The 13,426-nt window shown below is 39.3% G+C and overlaps 1 long non-coding RNA gene across 1 annotated transcript in view; it reads left to right on the top strand.

The window, feature by feature from the left end:
* Positions 1–208: 208 nt before the first annotated feature.
* The window catches only part of LOC148758193 (uncharacterized), a 35,218-nt gene continuing 22,000 nt past the window's right edge, over positions 209–13,426 (top strand). The window contains exon 1 of the long non-coding RNA XR_016021583.1: positions 209–406. This is a non-coding gene — a long non-coding RNA (uncharacterized LOC148758193). The remainder of the gene's footprint in view (positions 407–13,426) is intronic.

Below are 13,426 nucleotides of genomic sequence, written 5' to 3'. Positions count from 1 at the left end.
ACTAATTCTGTCACTGTAAAATCCTCCAGCCATTCTTCCACACATAAAGGACAAATAATGTCGACCGGAGGACCTAGATGCTTTCAGTTTGAACTCCTCACCAATGGTGGAAAGGCAGAATGCCTGAGCTGGTCTCGGGGGCCAATCGGGCGGCTGTGTGTCTCCCACGTGACTGGCTGGCCTGTCTTTCACATGGGCTGCAATTGAGTTCAATTCAGAACTGCAGAGAGTACAGCTTTCCAGGCGCAGCTGAGCACCCGGGGCTCCGTCCCAGTCACTTCATGGAGCACTTTCCTCCCTCCCTCCTCCATGCAGCCGGGATTCTGCACCTGCCTGGGGACAGTCTGGCAGCAGCCTGTGCTGTGCCTCCAGGGATAAGGAAGTCACCCCTAACCTTTGGGAAATTGTAAGTATGCATGTCTTTCCGTCCAGTGTACTGATTGAAACAGTTGGATGTCAGAAGCATCAAATGTGGGGAGATTTCTAGGGCACTCTTTTGTGTGTGTTAGGGGAGGGTGTTCAACCTGCAGGGAGAACGTCTCAGGGACAATTGTTGCAGGCTTAGTTATGTGAACAGTGCAGAATTAAGAATAAAAGTCAGGCAGGGCAGAGGGGCTGCCGGATGCTGAGCCTGCCCCGAACCCCACTCTAGGGTGCTGCTTTGTTCGTAAGAAAACATGAAGGCGCACACATATGTACTTACTTCACTTCTCTGCGCTCTGCACGTCTGATCAGAGCCGACCTGTCCCCAAGGAGAAGAAAAGACAGCCCTTGCCGACTCCACTGTCAAGAGCACTCGTGGACTTTGCAGACACCTGACAGTTATTATAATGAGCTGTGAAAGGCTGCCGAGACACTTGGGGGCAAATAGCTGTTCAATTCTGAACAATGGCTTCAGGCCCCGGCTTCCTTTTTATTTATTTTTAACCAGCACTTCTCATTTTATAATAACAAGGGACGCTGAGCTGCTTTCAGTGTTTCAGCCACAAAATGTGGAATAAAGTCCATCCGGGCCGAAGTGAAAGGCAGGACCGAGAGGGGTCGGTGGGAAGACAGACGGAGAAGATCGCTTTCTGTCTCAGGAGCCAGCCTTCCATGTATAAAGATTTTTTTTTTTTTTTTGAAATTCCTATTAGGGTGGAGTGAGCATGTGGGGGTGGGGACCGAGCTGCGGAAGCTTCTTTATAGAAGAATGCTTAAAGAATAAGATAATTTGGGATTTCTCCTTTCTAGCAGGCAAAAGCTAAGGTTAGCGTCAAAGTTAGTCATGGTAAGATTTTTTTTTTTTTGATGGAGTTTCAAACAGAAGCAACCTACAAAGCAGTTTTTTAATTTCCAATTTATAAAATATTTGGAAACAAATGGGGGAGAACGCTCCCGTATTGTTGCTTTCTTTTCACATCCAGCTGGCGTAATCGAGCAAGGCAGTATGCCTTTACTTCTAGAATCATCCAAAGCCTTCAAAAGTTATAAGCTAAGTCTCGTAAGAAATTAAAAGGCAAATCCAATCGATGTGATTTTGACTGATGAAGATTCTGAACAACAAAGCTCCACCAAAAAGAGAGTTTGTGAGAAGACGTCGCCCTCCTCATTTTTTAAAAGAGAATATTAACTCCATCAATTATTGAAAGGAATTAGTCAAAGGCTCCAGACATAACTAATTATGGCTCCAAGAGATCTGCCAGCGCAGAGCTTGTGTTCTGATTATGAAAGTCGAAGACGGTAGGATTCTTTTTTTTTTTCTTTTCCAGAGAAGACCCGGACACACATTTTCACATCATCTTTTTGAAATACACCATTTTTTTTTTCTTTGTCTGCTCTCCTGTTATCTACACCTCCCCCACCACCGCCCCCTGCGCTGAGACACCTGAAGGCTAGACATAATCATCAACAGAGCCCCAGCCTGTCTGGATCCCAGCCAGTCCCCCCACACACACAATCAAGGAGGCTGCATGCAATGCCTGCCCAGCTACTCCACCGCTCAGCTCAGTGCGGACCCTGGATGGAAGTCCTGCACACACTGCGGAAAGATTAAAGACAACAATATCCCCTTTCTCTTACCCCAGACAGCCTCAATTTTTAACCCTTTCCTTGCCTGTAAAACCAAGACTCCTTGTGCGTCCCCATGCAGGTCTCAGGGGACCCTGGCCCATGTCACACAGATTCACATGCCTCATTTGGTACAGAAATCTCATCTCCACAGACCCATCCGGGATATTTAGGATTAACAGTGTGCCAGCGAAAGGAAACCTAATCTGCTGTGCTCCCGCAGTACATTGCTGAATGAACTTCAGCTGTCTGAAATCTGAACAAAGTCGAAGGTCTGTGGAAAGATTCTCACAAACCTTGGAGAAGGTTATTTATGCCACTTCTGAGGATGCTGGTCTTTAAGCATCTCTCTCTCTCTCTCTCTCTCTCTCTCTCTCTCTCTCACACACACACACACACACACACACACACTCGTACACACTCAGGAGACACACAGCAATTATATCATTATATCACAGAGAAACCCAGGTTTGCTGGTGATGTCATCACATATAAAATTTCGCTGTTGTGGACAATATTTTTGGTCGCCTCATCGCCAGTGTCTGTTGGGTGTGTGCCCATAGGAAGTTCAAGTGTTTGCTGGGTTAACCAACACCCAGAGGAAAGGACTATCTTATTAGCAGCTCCCTCTCTCTTGAAGCTGTGTTTATGGGGCAGCGTGGGCCCATTTATCAAGATATGTGTAGTCAGGCAGAGTTTGCTGGTTCTAGGAAGCCTTGTTAACGTGCTGGTTGAACGTTCCAGAGAAGGCTGAATTTCAGTGGCATGAATAGGATGTAGAAATGGTGAGCATTTTGTAATCATTTGGGTAAAAAATGCTACACTACTGATGTGTTACGACTTGGTGATTCTCATCTGCCATTAAAATGTTTGTCACCATTAAATCACTTTTACTATTAACTTACTGCTTAAGGGAAGATTATAAACAAATGCTTTAAAAGTAATGCTCATTTCGTGTGCTCTGGGTTAGATGAAAGTTGGGCTCAAATTTCATTCTCTAGTACGGTGTTTCTGTTTTATGGGTTTACATAAGCAGTTATCCCCAAAACAAGTGTTCAGATTCTCAATAATGTGTAGATTTAAGTACATTATTTTATTTTGCTTCACTCAGACAGAACAAAGTGTAATGATGTTACCAAAACATAGTGCTAGATCTGAGCTATAAATATGGGACAACTGTGTATACATAATGGCTCTTAATTACAAATTTTTAATATTTAATGTAAATTAATCTTCATTAATATAGAATGGCTGGGTATACTTACCAGTTCTTACATACCAAGTATTTGATACATTATTTTCTTAATTTTGGAATTTGTTCTAAATATGTCTTTCTTGCATGCTTGAAAAGGGTTAATTTTGAAAGGATTTGTGAGACATATGTATATGAACAGTACTATTTATACATCAACACACAAATTAATGAGAATACTTTTGCCAGTGTATCGTGTGATTGTTTTAAAACAAGTGAAAAAGTGTTTTGTTCTTTTTCTTCTGTCATGTTCCTATTGTTAAGAAAAGTACTTAGCTTGAAGAAGGGACACATTTTGTACTTAGAAAAAACAAGCTACACAAGTTAGGTGACATTCTATGGGGTAAGACTCCAGTGTGAACTAATAAATAACTTTGAGAAAGTCTTGGGCCTGACTCAATAATTTTTGCATAAACAGTTCTTCCAATATATAGTGGAGTGCTAGCCTGAGGATGAATTATGTAATTGTTGTATCAAAGATTTTAAAAAAATGCATAGTTGGACTTAAGTTTCACTTACTTTTCTAAAAACAAAACATGATGTTGCCCACTGGGGATACAGGTTACTAAAAAGGCATCTTTCAAAGAAAAGAAGATAATGGACTTGATTGAAATAGTTGAACTACGTAACGCCAATTCAAGAACAAATGGTTTTTCAGAGCGTAACGGAGAAAGAACAATTTACTATAGTACAGTTTATTCTTCCTGCACAATAGTAATGATTTATTGGAAATGGCAGAACAAATATAGTAAATACACAAAAACAACCAATGGTATCATATGTCAGGGATATATCAAGATTCTTGTGTGTCATATATTAGAATATTCCTAATTCAATTATTTATTTATCTGAAGACTTCAGTTAAAACCTACACTCTTGCTTAGCATATGTTGATATTATAACATGTATTCTTGTGCACATGTTTAGTATAATGCATATATATGCGTATATGTGTATATATATATATATATTTGAATATAGTCTTATGACCAAAAAAAAGTTGGTATTGTATTATAACCAGAGCTTTTAAATGCTTTTGAGTTAGAACACTAACACACTTTAAAAGGATGAAATTTGGGTGGCATGTCAGTTAGCTATGTTCTAGCAGAAGAGCATACTCAGATATTGGCTAAATTAGCGTATCAATGATGTAATTATTGCAAATGCCTCATATCCAGAAAATGTGGTCATCTCAAAAGATATGACTCCAGTTTGGCAAAGAGTATAAAATGTTGTTTTAAGTGAAAGGTCTCTGTTTCTTACCGTCATGAAGCTGGTTTCCAAAAGTAGACTGACACATGATTTCTCCTTATGAAAAGAGAGGTTCAGCCTTTGAAAGACTCAGCCTTCAGGCCCAGGGCCTGGAATTACTGTGAGTGGAGGCCTCCACCCCATGCAGAGGGCACACAGGAACCTCAACACTCAGTGAGGAAAGCAGGGAAACTGGTTTGGTTGCTTCATGCCTCAGATTTTATTCTCCCCAGCCTACGTGCAGACAACACTCAAAATTAATTGGAGTGAAGCTATCAAAGATATTTTCACAGTTTTCAAAAGATCTACGGTCCTGTGGACATGCCGTGAAGGAAAAGTGTCCTAAGAGTGATTGAGTGTTCCCCTGCCTGAAACTCAGTCAAGCTCAGGAAGGCTCTGGGGTCAAATGGGCTCATGAATCACAGATAGGAAATGAACTGTGTATTGCATATTTGGAGGCTTAAAAAGAAACATTTGGGATACTTTACCGTACACAGATTTGGGGTTGATTTTTGGCACATCTTTTTAAACATCAAGTCTGCAGTTCAGCTGAAATAACTTTTTATATGTATAGCTAAGGCCAGATGGCCCTGTGCTCCTTTCTTATTTAGATGAGATTTTTTCCTTTCAATAACATCTTTCTTCCTGGTCTGCTTAAAAATTCCAGCGAATGAAATCAGCACAGGATTTTCAATTCTAATTGACCATGTACAGAGGAAGGCCAGTGGAGAAATGAGTGGAGACATTGTAAGGCCAGCGGCCTCAGTTTTGTCTTTGTGTTTTTCCCTTACTCGCCAATCTAAACTCATGGAAACATTTAATTTGCATTAATATTAATAGAGCTGCAAAATTAATCCTCAGTGCAAATTATTTGAGTTGGCGATTTCTGCCACATCACCAGCAATCAAAAAAAGTTATCATGAATTTCCAGTCTCTCAGCTAGATAGTAAGCAATTTACCGGTTTCAAAAATATATTAACACATTGGCAATCATAATAGAATTAAGATGAATGCATGATGATACTAAATTTATTTTCCTTGTCACTTGAATAAATCATTATTAGAATATAATTTTTAAAATACTATGAAAATATCCACTATCTAAAATTCTTGGTTCATTATGTGTATAGTCATTATATGAGGAAAAATGTTTTTTTCTGGATACTTTCTTTGGACTTGGATTAGTAGAAGATATCAAGAATTTTTAAATGGTTTGCATAGTCAGTGTAGCTTAGCTAATTATACATGCTGTAAAATGGGGTGTGTACGTTTCCAGTTTGTTTGTTTTTTTCCTTTTTGACAAATTCTTGGCTCCAATAATTTTCTCCATAGTTGATATTGCAAAGTTGAAGATGTTCTCGTTGTAAAGTTTTTCATTTTAAAATGGTAAAAGTGTTCAATGAAACAAGCTAGCCTTCTGACACTGACATTATTTTGAGGGATAAAGACAGAAACAGGTACCAACATATTTTTAAAGTATATGATAGAAATAAGGACAACTCCAAATTAATTATCAGTGTCATTGGCCTAATAGCGGCATTGTCTCTGATTTGGAATTCTTTGATTCTTCTCCTTCAGGTCACTTTTTCCCTCAAGCAAATCCACTAGTTGTGAAAAACAGGATGCCCCCTTGGGAGCCATAACAGTACATTCGTGTGAAAAGGGCGTCACGTGACTAAGATCAGTTAGAATTTCTTTGTATCAAAATTACACAAAAATTGAAATGTGGTTGCCCAACTGTGGTAGCACAGCTGCGAAGTCGTGTCCTAAACCACCAACATATGAAGTCAGTTCTTTATGAACCTTGTGAAACTTAAATTTCTGAGGTTGTCATATATACACATCCATGTACATCTACATATATATATATATATATTTGCACATATTTATCTGTGAGTCAATTTGTGTTACCTAAACATGAGAACTCTCATCAGACCACAAGTGGATGTGTTGATTAATACATCTCATCTCTCATATTTGATGATTTTCCCACTGATTTATGAATTATAAAAATCCATTAAAAATATGCATAGTGGGGATTTAGCCAATTCTCGTTCTACCCCAAAATGAATAAAATATGTTTAGAAACTTAAGAAATCAAAATATAAGCAGAAAACCTAAGCATACTACAGCGTCTAAGGTGTTCAATTATACGCATGCTTAGTTCAGTTTTACTTTTGTAATAACAGATATTGCTTAGCAGTGACTCTAGCCCTGTATGTAGGAGGTGGTGGATCATGGGATCTTGGGAAATATCGTGAAAATTATCTTGGTGTTGTAATGTGGATGGTTGAAGCTACAACAGTGCAAACTGCTAAGTGTCAATAAAGAACAGGCCTCAGAGATTCTCCCATTTTCCCTTCTCCCATGTGGTTCTGAGAACGAGGTCTTGGTTCTGCAGGAGCATGTATAATGCCAAGTCCTCAGTGGCTTCTGGCGTGTTCCCTGGGATGGCGTCCCGGCTGGGCGTTGCTGCTGTCTCCCTGCCCATCCTGACTCCATAGGCGAACAGCACAGGAGCAGTGGTCGGTGAGGGAGGCACAGCAGCCGTGTGGGCTGTGCCCCTCCTCGTGCCCCTTCCGTCCTGTAAGACGGTGATGAACAGTTGGGGACAGAGGTCCTTGGACACGCAGGTCCTGTCCCACTCCCGGCCCCCTCTGGGTCTGTTTTCATGCTCCCCCTGAAGGGTCTCTCCCCAGACTAGAGCACACATCTGGTCACTGAGCCGTCCCCTCAGTGTGCTGTGTTCTCAGCCATTTCTGCTTAGGTGAGACTCCATAACTTCATTGTGCAGTTATGGTTCACAGTCGGGCTGTTTTTTTTTTTTTTTCAATTTTGTATTTTTAAACTGTGAAGGAAGTGGGACTAATGGGGCATACGTGACATCAAAAGAGTAAGGGTAGGGGCAGATGGCATTCTGAAAATCTGCAGTGTTGCAAACAGAATAATGACCTGGACACTGAACTTGACTGGAAAGCTCTCCGTTCCAGCTCGTGGCTGTGCCCACTGGGGAGGGGAGCCCTTTGTCCATACCGTGCTTAAGGTGGGTTCTTCCTCTTTGCACGCTATATGCGATGGGGTATGTTTCCTGCGGGGAAATTGCTGTTTTGATTTCAAAGCCCTAACTTCTCCTTCAGCAGGTGTTGCATTAGAGACACAGAACCTAAGTGTCAAAAGAGACTGGGTCCAGACGAGTATGAGGGCGTGAGCTGTACCAGACAATCCGAAATGAGGAGACTGTGTCCAAAAGTTGGTTATAGATAGTTTCATCCTACAGACGGGTTATCTAGAAACCTGTCTGTAAATGTAACGTCTATGTAGAGGAAACCAGAACAGAAATCCCGTTTGAGCTTTTAAGTATTTAAGCTTATCACTTTAGGAATATTCATGGAAGAGACTAGTGGTATAGTCGTCTGGTTCCCTTATACCTGTCAGTCACCGGTCAGGACGCTATTCCACGTGTGCTGGGAGAGAACGCAGCCTGCAGCCACTGCCCTGGGCCGTATAAGCCACTTTACAAAGTGCCTCTTGCCCTGAAAGGACTTGAAGATTTAAGCTGACAGCACTTGACTATGAAGAAATTCATTCTTTGATTAGTCTGAGGACAGAAAGGGGTTAATTTTTCAAATCTCTGTGAAGAGGGGTGGGGAAAGAAGATAAAAACCGAAGCAGAGACTAAGCTGCTGGTGATTTGGTTGTATTTATGGATTATACTAACTACATCTTGAAAAGAGGAAAATCAGGGCTGTAAGATGACGCTGCGGGGGTCGTTGGGACTTCTCCCCGAGTCCCCGGTCTGTTCTGTGGATGCTTATTAAGACACGGCTTTGACCTCTGCTCCCCTGATTCTACGCTGTTCCAGGTGCAATATTTTTGCAAGTGCTTTGCTGCTATTGGGCCCTGTGTGCAAGCTTCAAACTGTAAATGATCAAAGAATGCCGGGTTAGGAGACACTCCAGGAGTTACGATGCCCACGTTTAAAAAAAAGTAAAGATCTGTAAACTTATACCCACTTTCTTTCATAGTTAATAAACAGTGACTACGGTTCTCCTTCGGGATAACTGAGGCTATTCCAGTGCAAATTCCATTTAAACCAGCTTGGTACACTTGCTGCTATGATGAATTTTTGCAAGAATATTTATAATAGTGATTTCTGTCTAAACAAATTCTCTTTGAAGTGAACAGAAAAGTATATATAATGATTTCTTTTAAATTTTCACACATGTGCTCTTGGTAATACATGAAGATCTTATGTTCTAGATTTTTTTTTTTTTAAGAATTAATTTTACTTCTAAGAAATTGCATTAGCTAAGAGTAGAACACACAAAATGCCCTAGTATTTTATCCTGAAATATAGTAAAACTTTGATTTTATTTTATCTTTCTGCTGAATGTTTTGTTTGGCAGACAATTCTCCAAATTATATAAATTTACTCATTTTAAATATATATATTTTTGAACTCTGAAGAAAATGAAATCTCTAACTTATGAGAACAAGAGTTTTAAAATCTCACTAAAGGATTCATAGATAAACGTGCCTTTTTTAGCTAGAATACAAAGGTAGAAAAAACTTCATTTTTCATTGAGAAATAGTTCAAACTACACAAACAGTAAAAGTAACATAGTATCCATCCTCATATTTCTACCACCAAGATTTATAATTTTTAATATTTTTCTCAATTTACTCCCAGCTATTAAAAAATGAAGTATATAGAGTTGAAAATGCCAGTCTCTTTTCCATCTCCTGTTGTCCCTCTGGCTGCAGAAGTCATTTGCTAGGTCATCTTTCATGTCTCCATTTTTACACTTTAACATCTACTTTGTATCAAAAACAATTAAAAGTGAACGAGATATCAAATATGCAGATCCTAAATTTGCTGTGTCCAAATTTACCTTCAAATTATTGGAAAATTTTAAAATGAGCATATTCATTAGAAATAGTATTTACTTACTTATTTTTCCTTTAAAAATCATAATGGTGATTAAATATAAAGATTTAAATTAAAAGATGTCCTTGGCCTGCCTCAACTAAGTTTCTTGGTGGCAGGAATTGAGAAAATAGGCCTCCTACCTGCCTTTTCTTCACATTCTTCAGAATGGAGTCTTTCACATTTTAACGGTTTTCACTTTATGTAGGGAATTGGAAATATGGTGAAAGTTTATACTCTAATGTTATGTGCTTTGCTCTCATTTTATTGTTTTCATGAAGGAGCATTGTTATAGGTACCTTCATGCCTGGATATTAATCGTCATAGTTTACGCTTTCATAGTATTTTGTAAGGATGCTTATTTTAAAATATTCTAAGGAGCCACAAAAGTTACCTTCTATTTGATTTGCTAAGAAAGTGTCAGCAATCTCATAGTTAAAGAAAGAAACACTACTGCGATGATTGGTTTTTACCTCTTCGTTTGGAGCCAGACTTCTTTCAAAAAGGAGCAAAAGCATTTCTGAAAAAGTGTTGCAACCGAGATCCTTCCTTGAACATAGTATTACCACGGATTTGCATGAACTGTGTGACCTCTTCATGCTGTGAGCATCTCTGGAAATAAATCATCAGAGTAGAAATCTGCATGGCGGGCACCTACTGTCAATTTAAACGTAATCTTCAGAGAGAAAGCTTCAGAATTACATACACGTGCATTTTTCCCTAAGTTCCCTATGGATTGTTTGGGTAGCAATATAGACAGAGAGGACCATAGTCAATTCAGAACTTAAAAGGGAAAAGATACGCCCAAAGCACCCTGGGTAGAAGCTGGAGATTCTCTCCACATCAACTATTTTCAACTCGCATCTTGTTGAACTGCATGTTATTTCAAGACTGGACAACAGGTGACCCACCACTCGTAAAAATGTACTCCAGGCAATGTTTCGGCTCACACAGTCTCAGGATGGAGCGCGACACGTGTGCAAGACTCTGTCTTTCTTTCAGGTCTAGACCAGAGTGTAGTGTATCATCCACCAAAAGTGGCTTCTGATTCTTTATGCTAGGTGTCAAAAAACACACACCAAAAACCCCAAAAATGATTCAGGGGTTTTGACTGCATCATTTCTTAAAAGAATATATTGCTCTACAACATATTTAAATTTTATTTCTTCTCTAAGTTTTGTATACGAAATCGTTTACTCTGACATCACACTTTTTACTATAAAATGAATTCAAGAGAACAGAAAGCTGGTCTTTACAGGCTCTTCTCTTATAATATAGACCAAAGAACCACAGACATATTCACTAAATATTTATTGAACTTTCCTTACTCTCGGCTACCTATCATCTTCATTAGCCTTTAAGGTTCCGACAATCTTTCCCTCCAGATAATTTCGCAGTCAGTGTCGCTCACTGGGGTCTGCAAAACTCTGGCCAATTCAGTATCTACCTTTCAGTATTTGTATGTCTGTTTCTGATTAGGGTCACAGAGCAACTAAAAAGCACACTGGGAAAGCAGTGAGAAGATGGGTTACTCGATAACTGGGTGACTCTTTTCGGACCTCGAGTTCTGTATCAGAAGTTGAGGGAATCAGGGCTAGTGGACCTCCAAAGTAATGGGACTCACCTCTGCAGGGTTAACAAACAGCGAGTCTATTAAGGGGTCGAGGGAGTCCGAGCTCTCAAAAGCACCTCAGTATGTGGCACCTGCCAAGTGGTCCACCCTAATAACATGTGGGCACACGGAGCTTATTCAAGACTATTCCTTTGCAGCGTTTGTTTGCACTTGGTGAAGTCCTTCGTATACAAACTCTGATTCCCAGATGTGCCTTCTGAAGGGTGTTCTTCACCTGAATGTGCTGTCCTCCTGCAGGAGTGAAGTACCATATGTACGTCGTGCCATATGGAAGGCTTAAGGACGTCTGAGATAATTCTGACCGTGCCCTTCCACAATGATCCAAATAATGTCAGGAGATAACATGGTCACTTCTCTGTAAAGATGCTTTTTGAGGAGGATATTCTATGCGAACTCTGTACTGATCTGGAACCACTGGGTTGCATGACAAAAAAAAAAAAAAAAAAAAAAGAATTCACTGCATGGTAGAGCTTAACTGTTACTACTGCAATCATATGACATGACCGTGGGGGTTCCCAAATGCTGAGTTAGACATTCATACTAAGAGGGGCAGAACAGACATCCTCGAGGTATTTGAGAAGTTATTGTATTTCGAGTTAGCACGACCACTATTTTTATTCTAAGGAAGTTGGCCATTAAGACGCTGCTGAGGGACTCTGCCCACCTTTTTGCTCTGAATTTTAGCAATGCAAATTTACTCAGATTTCTTGTTTTTTGAACAACGTAGAGAAGTTATAAATTCTCTTGCTAATTCAGGCTATGCTTTAGTTTTAAACTGGTTTATAACTGTAGTATATGTGTACTGGACATCCATGGGGAAAGAATATATGAATGGAACTTACAGGCTCAAATGTCAGAAGCAGGGATAACATTAAAAATCCGAAAATCAATAGTGCAGCATGAGTAATGGGCGTCCATGGAGGAAAATGTCACGTCAAGTGAGTTAAATAATTAGTAGAAAATGAATTACAAAAAAAGCACTTGAAATATAAAGAGTTGTAACTATATTGAGCTGTTTTGTTTTGTTTTGTTTTTTTTCGCTGAAGTCTATACAGAAGGTTTAATGTATTCTTTTAGGAAATTGTAATCAACAATTTAATCAACTATTCAGATCATGTCATAAAGCAGACAATTAGAAACCAATTTCTTAAACCTATTAGTCCACCAAAATTATCTCTGCATTTACAATATTGTACAAACACAGAACAGATCCAAATTAAACCACTCTTGTAGATATCCACTGCGCATAAAATCCAAGTGTCATCAAAATATCCATAATATAAAACTGAAGCAATGTCTGTGATTTTTTTCATCCTTCTTAAAAAAAAAACCCACACGAACAATACCACTTTATTCAAATAGTCATAGAAGAATAACCGTTAGCTGGGAGGAACAAAGCAGAAAACCAAAAGGTGTAACAGTAGATCATAGTAAATGTAAAAGGAGCTTCTTCGCTGAAAATGTGAAATTATTTTCTGAAATCATGTAGCCTTTCAGAAATATTTACTTACATCACGTTTGGATGCTGCCTGCCATTATGCAAAGCTGTGCTGCGTTATGCCACAGCCACACATTTATCCCTGTCATTGATGATGACATTGGACTTGGTAGGAAAATCTTGAATTCCATAAGTGCTGTCAGTGTTAAGTTGAGCGTATGCATCTGGAGTCTCATTATCACTTTCTTTGAAATGAGATGTTAAACTGAGGAAGAACTGACCTGGGTGTTAGTGCCTAAATAAGATGCATAAAATGAAATGTAACAGCATTTAAAAAAATTTTTTTTTGGTGATCAAAATGTGGATTCCTTTTCTTTGAAGATATTTATTTGAGTCAAGCCTCAGAGCCCAAGAATTTGGTTATCTAGTTAGCGTAAGAATATTATTTTCAACCAGAAAAGAGCCTTGGAGATGAGCAGTAGACAAGAAACTGAGGCCTGAGAAGTGAGGCAAGTAATCGGAATTCATGGAGGAAATTATCTAGAATGATAAGATACAACCCTTTCAGTTTCCCTGTAAAAATGACTAGATAAAAGAAAGCAGAGAGAGATGAAAGCACAACAGTTTCATTTGGTTAATAACATTAGTTCTGATAAAAGTCCTGCTAAAGATAAAACGGAGTCAATTTGTTTCGGTAAGAAACCTCCCCTCCACCCCCTTCTCCCACCAGAAGCCCTAACCCCTTTGTTATTCAGTGTCCAGCGCAGGCAGGCGCTGTGTGTCTCTGAATACCAGGGATGTTGGTTAAGGCTAGGACCAGGAAATCATAGCACACTGTACTCTGCACCCAACTCTAAACTATTAAAACTTCCATGA

Source organism: Rhinolophus sinicus, chromosome 6 (assembly GCF_057876585.1).
Source record: "Rhinolophus sinicus isolate RSI-liver-muscle chromosome 6, RSI-T2T, whole genome shotgun sequence".
In the NCBI taxonomy this organism is placed as follows: Eukaryota; Metazoa; Chordata; class Mammalia; order Chiroptera; family Rhinolophidae; genus Rhinolophus; species Rhinolophus sinicus.
The sequence above is the reverse complement of the archived record's forward strand: the minus strand, read 5'-3'. Positions and strand labels throughout refer to the sequence as shown.